Source organism: Pagrus major, chromosome 24 (assembly GCF_040436345.1).
Source record: "Pagrus major chromosome 24, Pma_NU_1.0".
Lineage (NCBI taxonomy): Eukaryota > Metazoa > Chordata > Actinopteri > Spariformes > Sparidae > Pagrus > Pagrus major.
The window spans coordinates 1,369,968-1,379,976 of NC_133238.1; positions in this window are offsets into that span (position 1 = coordinate 1,369,968).

Consider the following 10,009-nt stretch of genomic DNA (forward strand, 5'->3'; position numbering starts at 1 on the left):
AATACAATACAAAATACTAACCACCAGTCCCTATCAATATTATATCAATAATGGGTAGTGGTTATCAATATCAGTTATATTTAACCCATTAATATTCATATTTAGGTCAAATATATTCATTTTAACCCATTTTATCACTTCAAGCCCTGAACACTCTTATTTATGTGGTTTCTCTCTGAGCCATAAATCTACCATGAAAAACCATATATCTGCCCTTCCCTTTAACAAAGACTCATTAGCTATTGTAGGCCGTGGACAGGGCATGGAAGGTCATAATTTGTCAACTGAGGTGTCAATCGAAAGGTCAGAGTTCAGCAGCCACCTTGAAATATGACTGGTGTTTCTGAGTGATATAAATGTAATGTAAAAAGGGGATATATAATAAACAGTCATTCCTTTATGCTGAGACATACATGAGAAATAAGCAAAGACAAAAAGGGGCATACATAAAAAGTATTTTTATGTATAATCAGTATTTTTTTTACTAAAGTACTTGACTTAAAACTTCAAATGCTGATGAAGGATTTATTTAATCACAGCAGTAATATGCAGTGAAGATCATCACTGGTAAATGTATTATTGCTTCAGTGTGGGGCAGAAAATAACTGAGGATTTACAGACTGTAACAGTCTGTAACAACAGACAACAGTAACAACAGTCAGTAACGTTAGTTTAAGACATGGCACTGTTCAAGTAAACAACCAATATGGCCAAATAACAACATTAGATTATGCTTGGTGCAACAGCAGTGCAGAAATGACTTAACATACTGGAAGCGATGAAGAAACATTTAGTAAATGGAAGTTAGGCTTTGGAGAGAGATATACAGTACAGTAGACATGTAAATTGATATTCTTTTAGGTGAGCTTTAGTTACATTTCAGTGGATAAAACATGTTTAGCTGCAGCTGCCCTCTTACACAGCAGTTACGTTACATTTATAACTTAGCTTCCTGCTGCTTCTCCAAACTGACCCACATCTACTGTAAGCTGTAATTGCACTGTAGAGCGACTATCAAACAAACAACAGTATAGTCGCCACAAGGCTAAGCAGGGGAAAACTTTATTTTTATTCATTTATCTATTTATTTATTTATTTGATTAGGACAATGCACATTAGTCAACATATCAACAAAAAGCATCAATGTAAATATGCCGGAGTTAGCACAGTTGCTAAATTTCATCCGATGTCCTAAGGCAGGTATCACAGAAAAAACATACAGACATTACACAATCAGATAAAACATGTAGAAATCTTACAAAAAATAAGTCTTGCTTCACATCAAAGTTAAAAGTCCATACACAAAGTAGAAAAGACGAAGAGGTTACCCATGAGTGCAGGTCTGGGTTGTTTTCAACCACTGTTTAAGGGCCTTTTAAATGTGGTGTAATTGTCACAGTTTCTAACATGAGCTGGCAGTGTGTTCCAAGACTGTGTTCCTCTGATGGACACCACCATTTGGCCAAATTTAGTCCTGCGCCGTTGTACATCACAGTCTCCCCTAGTCAGTGCTCTGGTGTTTACTCTAGAGGATTTTTTCTTTATGAAATCCTGAAATGGTGGAGGGGCTAGTCCATTCAAAACCTTAAAGATGAGACAAACATCCAAAAACAACTCATAGCTATTAAAGTCCAAGATTTTGTACTTGTCAATATTTTTACAATAATGGTAATGTATAGGTTTTTTGTCAAGAGTTTTAAGTGTTCTCTTGAAGAGAGACTTGATTGGTTTTAAGTACTCTCTGATGTATGTGACCATGTTGTATAACAGTAAGAAATGTGAGTAAGTATCATTGCATGCATATAGGTCTTCCCTGACTCCATAGTCAGGAAAGGTCTTATATGTTTGAAATTTGATAAGTTAAATTTAATTGTATTTGTAACTTTTTTAACATGTTGCTTAAAATTGAGATTAGAATCGAAGATTACCCCAAGGTACTTAAAGTGTTCAACCACATCAAGTCTCTCTCCACCCACCATGACTGATGGTTGCTGTCCCTCTGTTGGCTGTCGGGAGAAAAACATACAGACTGGTTGTTTTTTTTATTAAAATGTAAACAACAGTTTTGGAGCCAATAAGAAACTGGCACCATGGCTCCTGAGAGTATTGCAGCAACTTCTTGAATTGAGTTGGCATGACAGTATAATACAGTTTACCTGCCGGACGCACTGGCTGTTCAATAAAACATCTCTCCAAAGGACTGCTGGTTTGTGTATATTTATTGCAGCTAAAAACACAAGCAGTGAAATGTTCCCACAGTCCTAAAAACATCGACTCAATGCATTTTATCGATATCAAGTGGCATTCACACACCAGGTAAAGAACAGCTGATTTTACTACCTGCTGAAGTACTACCACGTGACTCACATTCCCGTATGTTACCATAGCAACAACGCTACAACACTACAAACAATACTAGCTGGCACCTACATGCACCTAATTCGACAGTGTACCTATCTGGGCACCCTGCAAGACATATGGCAAGTTTGCAGTAGATCTGAGACTCTTAGGACCCGCGGAAACCCTGTATTAGGGTGGTAGTGAGGGCTCAATCCCCCGCATATTTGTAGTGGAGGCACAAACAGCTAACTGTTTACCTCACTACCATGCCATGTTGCGATGCGTTATGTTACATTACGTTACGTTGGATTAAACAATAGTTTAGAAAAAAAAATATTTATAATTACCTTTTCCTCCTCATGCCTGAAGAGCTGAAGCGTTGTGCTTGATAACGCGGCACACACTCTCTCCGGACTGGAGCTGCAGTTGGCAGTGTCATGCTGCTGTGTTGTCCGGAGGGGAAAAGCGACGCTATGTGACTGTCCAGCGTGTCGCGGCTTGGAGTTGCAATGGTCGGTTGCTGCCCGACTGTTGTCGCATTTGACAAAGTTCTGATGGTCTCCACTGACGCCAGTACAGTGTGAAGTAACGCTGCTGTCTCGGTTAGGCTACTTGCAGGCTGTTGGGCAGACATTAGTGTTGCAAACAACGTGGCTGATGATCAACACGTGCATCGTGCTGTGAATTGCGCATTTTTGTTGAACCGAAGCCCTTCCGGTTTTACTGAAACACCTTACGTTTTGACTGAAATGCCTTCTGTTTTAACTGAAAACCTCTCACACACCATACTGAAATGCTCTTATATAACCAAGTGAAATCCTCTCACACACGTGAAATATTTTCACATAATATACTGAAATCCTCTCATTTGTGTGAGATAATAGAGCACATAAAACTTGCATATGGAAACTTTTTCAGTGTTTCTACAAACCATGAATTTTATTTTCAGATGTGGAAGCAGTTCAGATTTGATTTGGGACTAGGCAAAGGGCAAGCAAATTTCAGACTGACAAATTATGGTGGGGGCTTTGTTTAAGGTTTTTGTGATGCAGGGATGATTGTGCTTGTATATATTTTTGTCTATTACGTTAATATTTCTGTTCTCTTTTACTGTCTGATTTTCTTACTCATTTTGTTGGTCTATCTACCTGCCCAGGGACTATGGGTGGAAAATAGCATTTTTGCTAAAAACTGGTATAATACATCTTTTCTTGTTTTTATACAAGGTTAATATTTATCGCAGGCATTAATCAGCTATATTTCATTATTGCGGGAGACAACAAACAGTAAAATTTCAGAGAGTGATCCCTGAAGGGGACATGAAAAAAACTGCCTTATTTTACATATTTTCTTAAAAGTCGTATGTCAGTAAAATAAATAATATTTCTGACATTAATGTGTCCTCCTCTGACTGTCACTGCCTGTTGCAGCAGGTAGAGAGAGGAGAGGCTGTTTACAACAACCTGCAAAATTTTAAAATTCATAGCAAACTCAGTTGTGCTTGTTGAACAAGTGGTTTGATTAATGACATATTGGCATTTTACTCATTAAGGTTTTATTGCACTTACAGTTGTCATACAATAACATAAATTGTAACACTAGTTATAACAGTCTAGTTAGAAATTATTACTACTGTACATTGTGGTTTATGCATTACTGCATAAAAGCAGTTACAATACAGAGATACAACACAACTCTGAGGAGCAACTGAACAGTGTCCCACACTCCTTTTGGTCTGTTTGAAAATTTCAGCACAATGCCCGTATGTTGTAGGAATGAGCAGTTCTCCAGATTATACTGGCTGTTTCGATTCATATCCTTCAATCTGCAGCCTGTGTGAGTCGAGATGCTATCGTAGCATGATTAGGCTTGTTTGAGATGAGCCAGGCCTGCGCAGAATCGATCACCAGCAATTGACGCACAATGCATGCCGGTTAGATTTGTGTCTGACTTGGTCCCGACTTGCTCTGATGTCATGCACTGGCCTGGCAACAATAACCTCACGAAATTGAGGCGGACGCAGTTTTCTGAACCTGCGTTGCTCTCCACCGACTACAAGACCCAGGGCATGATGGGAAACGCCTGGCTCTCACCTGATCTAACAGCTGATTGGTTTAGATGTTGACTCTACTATATGAAGTTTTATAGAAACTTCTCTATTTTGTTGAAGTGGAGTTATTTTAATTGTATTTGTCTGATTTTTAAGGTTCATTGGGTTAACAGAATACATGTTGTGACAGTTAGTGATCAGTGACTAAATAAATCAGTTTTACAGATCATAAACTGCCTACAATAGTTGTTGTCTAATATATATTAACATTGCACTGATTTTAATATTGAAGTCTTTATCAACACCAAAACTTCTGATAAGTGATGTGATTGTTAAAAAGATGTGTACAGACGTGAAGCCCTGACAGTTTGAGTATCTGACAGATCAATAATATGGTATAGCTTTTCTCCTTTCTTCTGTGTTTGACTATTAATGTTTTTAATGTATTGATGTGGTTTAGAGGGACAGGTCTGCTCAGCTCATTTATACACAGCAGCAAACTGATAAGATGCTGATTTACATGAGAATTCATGTCACATTGATGTTTAACCATGAATAGAAATCACAAATCACATGTAGAACACTTTAATGCCATTATGTAAACAACTTGAGAGACTGTGTACAAACTGATGTATGAGTCTGAGAACATTTTAATAAATCTGAATTAGATCTAATGGGATGTGAGTACTTCTGCAACTTCCTATAAGGCTGGTCCACACTTCAACATAGCTGGCGGCGATAATACGCCTCGAACGCACACTGCTACCCTCAATTAAACAAAAACACGAAGAAGAGGACTGAAGGCTGCTGAAAATTGTCTGACTTGACCACAGCTTTTTGTCTCTGCCCCCTGCTGCTGCCATCTGATCTCGTCTGCTTTCCAGACTGCTTTTCCGACAGTATTTCAGTTGTTCATATGAGAGCATTTCAGTAGTGTGTGTGAGAGCGTTTCAGTAGTGTATATAAGAGCGTTTCACTTGTATGTATGAGAGCATTTCAGTAGTGTGTGTGAGAGCGTTTCAGTAGTGTATATAAGAGCGTTTCACTTTTATGTATGAGAGCATTTCAGTTGTTTGTATGAGAGCATTTCAGTAGTGTGTGTGAGAGCGTTTCAGTAGTGTATATAAGAGCGTTTCACTTATATGTATGAGAGCATTTCAGTTGTTTGTATGAGAGCATTTCAGTAGTGTGTGTGAGAGCGTTTCAGTAGTGTATATAAGAGCGTTTCACTTTGTATGTATGACAGCATTTCAGTTGTTTGTATGAGAGCATTTCAGTTGTTTGTATGAGAGCATTTCAGTAGTGTGTGTGAGGGAACAGCTTTGGTGATGATACGCTGGCTGTGCATATACTGGCCTAATCCTCCGGTCAGAGAAGACGCAGCAACTTCTCTCTTTATTGGCTTTATTGCAAATAAACAGGACACTGCAGCAATTGTATCTTGTGTGTGTGTGGTTTGTGATGTCTGCAAAGACAACAATAATAAACAGTATTAATGATAATTGACATACAGTGGCATTAATGACATATATATATATAGAATAACATGAATTACAATAGACACGAGTGACGTGTCATACTGAAATCACCGGTAGGTGTCATTGAACGCAGCACAACGGCCTGGCGCAACAGGCAGATCACGTGATCAAACTAAAGCTGTAGTTACTGATCCGGTCAATTTGTCACGCTAACATCAGTATAATAGCAGCCTCAATGAACGTCAGTTACACGGTTAAATAAACAGTGACAGAATGAAGTTACGTGTCGGGCCGTTCATGTTTCATGGGGCAGTGTAAACATGCTACATGGTAAGCTAACAAGGAGAACCGAGCTTATTAACCTGGTAATTTAACAACTCTCGTCACATACAAAATATAAACAACGTCACATAACTTACATCATCACCGACGCACACTGTTGCACAAAGGAATGGAGGAAGCACGATCGGCGAAGAGTGCCTCAACAAGTTAACTACACATGAATTATCAAACAAACTGCGCATGCGCAAACAGTCCACAGTCTCTGCGTGGGGCAGCTTGCTGTGACGTGGACTCCTCACAGCAGGGAATTCACAACAGCCGCCCCCACATTCATTCATGAATGTGTAGAAGAAGTACAAGTCCCTGCTTTGTTAAGAGACCCTGGTGTCCGTGTCATCTTCAGGCATCTTGGGGAGCGGTACCAGCTTGGTAACCGGACGAGTGTAAACTGTCCCCTTGATGTTGACATCCGCTGAACGAACTGTCCCATCATCGCTGGGATGAACTTTAGTGACCTTTCCTATGGGCCAGAGCGCCCTAGGAAGCTGGGAATCCACTACCATAACCACTTGATCTGCAGCGAGGTCGGCCGTAGGGGTCCTCCATTTCTGGCGGCGCTGAAGGTCGGGAAGGTACTGGCGGGTGAATTGGCTCCAGAACCGGTCTGCCAGGACCTGGCTGTGCCTCCAACGGCGGCGGCCTAGAAGATCACCGGAACCATATGCGGCTTGAGGAAGCGATGCGTCGTGCCGCCCCATCAGCAACAAGTTAGGCGTTACAGGATCGGGGTCAGCCAGGTCAGAAGAGGAGTATCCCAGGGGCTTGGAGTTAAGTATACCCTCTACCTCCACGAGGACAGTCGACAACACCTCCTCTGATACAACTTGGTCCCGTAGCACGACTTGGAGGGAGGCTTTGACAGACTTTACCTCCCTCTCCCACGCGCCACCGAAATGGGGTGAAAGAGGAGGATTGAACTTGAATGTGATGCTTTGGTCGGCCAACTGTCGCTTTAATGGGGGGTCGAGATCTTCCAGTGATTCTTTGAGCTCTCGCTCTCCCCCCCGGAAATTGGTGCCTCTGTCGCATAAGATCTCATATGGCTTGCCTCGTCTTGAGATAAACCGACGCAAGGCCAGTAAGAACGAATCTGTGTCCATGTGTGGCAATAGATCAAGGTGGACACATCTTGAAGTAAGACATTTAAATATAATGCCCCACCGTTTCTCATGCCTCCTTCCTATCTTCACTGTATAGGGCCCGAAGCAATCGACACCGGTGGACCAGAACGGGGGTTTGTTGATCCGGAGCCGTGCAGCCGGCAGGTCAGCCATCTTTGGTGCCACGGGGGTGCTTCGCCACAAACAGCATTCCACACAGTGTTTCTGGTGTTTCTTAATGACCTGTCGACCACGAAGGATCCAGTAATTTCTCCGGATCTCTGCGAAGATTCTCTCGGGGCCAGCGTGGTGCAGACGGTGGTCGTAGTCCTTTACCAAGAGCTGAGTGATCAGATGATCAGGGCTGATGACAACAGGGTGAAGGCTGTCTCCAAGCAGGCTCTCTGCTTTGCGTAGGCGACCACCAACTCGAATGAGGCCTAGTACTTGATCATATTCGGGGCTGAGAGCACTTAAGCGACTGCCTGAACGGACTGGTTTACCCTGCTTAAGTGCCTTTAGTTCCTCCGGGAAACTGTCGGATTGTATCCTTCTCAGCAGAGTAGTTTCCATCCCGATGCGGTCAGCAGCGGTCATAGCTGGGGCAGCCGCCCCATGGAGGGACCGATAGGTAGCCTGCAGTAGTTCAGTCCATGTACTGTATTTAGCAGGGTCTGGATCATCGCTGCTAGTAGTGGAGATGTGACCACAGAAAGTTTGGGCTCTCAACTCATCAGGTTCCTCTGTGTACACTGAGGGGTTCACCGGCCAGTGGTCTGAGGACTGATACAGAAAAGAAGGCCCTTGACTCCAACGGCTTGACTGTGACAATTCGAGGAGGGTCTTCCCGCGAGTGATATCGTCAGCCGGGTTCAAGTCGGTGTTGACGTATCTCCATGATCCGGGTGTGGTAAGATCCAGGATCTCAGTGACTCTTGTACCGACGAATACTTTGTACTGGTTGGACTCCGACTGTATCCAGCTCAGTACAGTTGTTGAGTCAGACCACAGAACCACGGATTGGATGGGCAAAGTCAGTTCGGTCTGTAGCAACTTGGCCAGCTGGGCTCCTGTGAGTGCAGCGCATAATTCCAGTCGGGGCATTGTCTGTTGTCGCTTGGGTGCGACCCGAGACCTGGCTATAATGAATGACACAGTGATGCGTCCCTCCTGATCCTCCACTCGCAGGTAGGCGACTGATCCATACGCCTTCTCCGAGGCATCACAGAAAATGTGAATCTGCCTCACTGATGAGTCGTTGTCGGCTGCTGCTGGAACATAACAGCGGGGAAGAACTATGTTCTGCAACTGAGGGAGCTCACCTTCCCATGCCTGCCACACTGGAAGTAGCTCGTCTGCGATAGGCTCGTCCCACTGTCTTTCTGTAGCCCATAAAGCTTGGACCAGCACTTTGGCCCGAGTAGTGAAGGGGATTATGTATCCGAGCGGGTCGTATTGCGAGGCAAGCACCCTATACACGTTCCTCATAGTGGGCTGTTTGGGTGATACAGGCTGGCATTTATAACCCAGTGTGTCTGTCATGCAATGCCAAACCAGGCCAAGAGTGGATTCCCTGGGGTCAGCTCCTTCTGAGGTTAGCCACAGCTCAGAGGTTGTTGATCGCGCCTCAGTCGGGAGGTGCGAGATTACCTCGGTCCTGTTGGAGGCCCACTGCCTGATCTCAAATCCACCTTTAGCTAGGAGGGCTCTCAGGCGGTCGAGAAGATCCTTTGCCTGCTGTGGTGAGCGGAGCGATTTCAGGCAGTTATCCACATAGAACGAGGTGATTACCGTCTCCAGCAGGTCCTCGTTGTCGCTCTGGTGATCTCGAAGGTGGCGCTGCACAGCGTAGATGGCACAACACGGACTGCAAACCGTACCAAATGGCAGGACGTGCCATTCATAGATGTCAGGTGATCTGTCTCTGTCCATGTCGCGCCAGAGGAAACGGAGAAGTGGGCGGTCCTCGGGAAGGAGTCTGATCTGGTGAAACATAGCCCGTATGTCTCCGCTGATGGCGACCACATGTTCTCGAAATCTGAGCAGAACCCCCAGTAGCGACGGCCCGAGAGAGGGCCCTGGTAGCAGATCATCGTTCAGAGCACTGTCCTGGTAGCGAAAGGAGCAGTTGAACACCACCCTTGCCTTTCCATTATGGTGTACTAAGTGGTGTGGAATGTACCAGGATTCGGCAGAATGACTGGCCTCCTCGCTGGTGATCCGCTTAGCATATCCTGCCTCCACTAGCTTGTGTATTTCTTGGTTGTAGACTTTAGCAAGCTCAGGATTGGTCGATAGACGGCGTTCTGTGGAGCGGAGGAGGGGCATCACAGCAGCAGGTGATGCGCAGGGCAGAGCTACTTTCCTCTTTCGAAGGAGAGGCGTTGCGTATCTTGTGACACCATCCACTATCGCAGTGGTGCTCTTCTTATCAAGCATGGTGAGAGCTGCTTGGTCTTGTTTGGATCTCGTCACCTCCCTTTCGCCTTTGAATGGCAAAATGTCCAGCTGCCACAGGCGTTGAACATCCTTATGTAGGTCGGAGTAAGGTGTTTCAACTGACAGGTGAAAGAAGGAGCTCTCACCGGGTGGATGTTGAAGAAAGTTGGTGGGCCCTTGCACTGCCCAGCCGAGTCGAGTGCAGACTGCTACTGGTGCTCCGATATGTCCTGCACGTACTGGGTGGATTGGAGTTATTA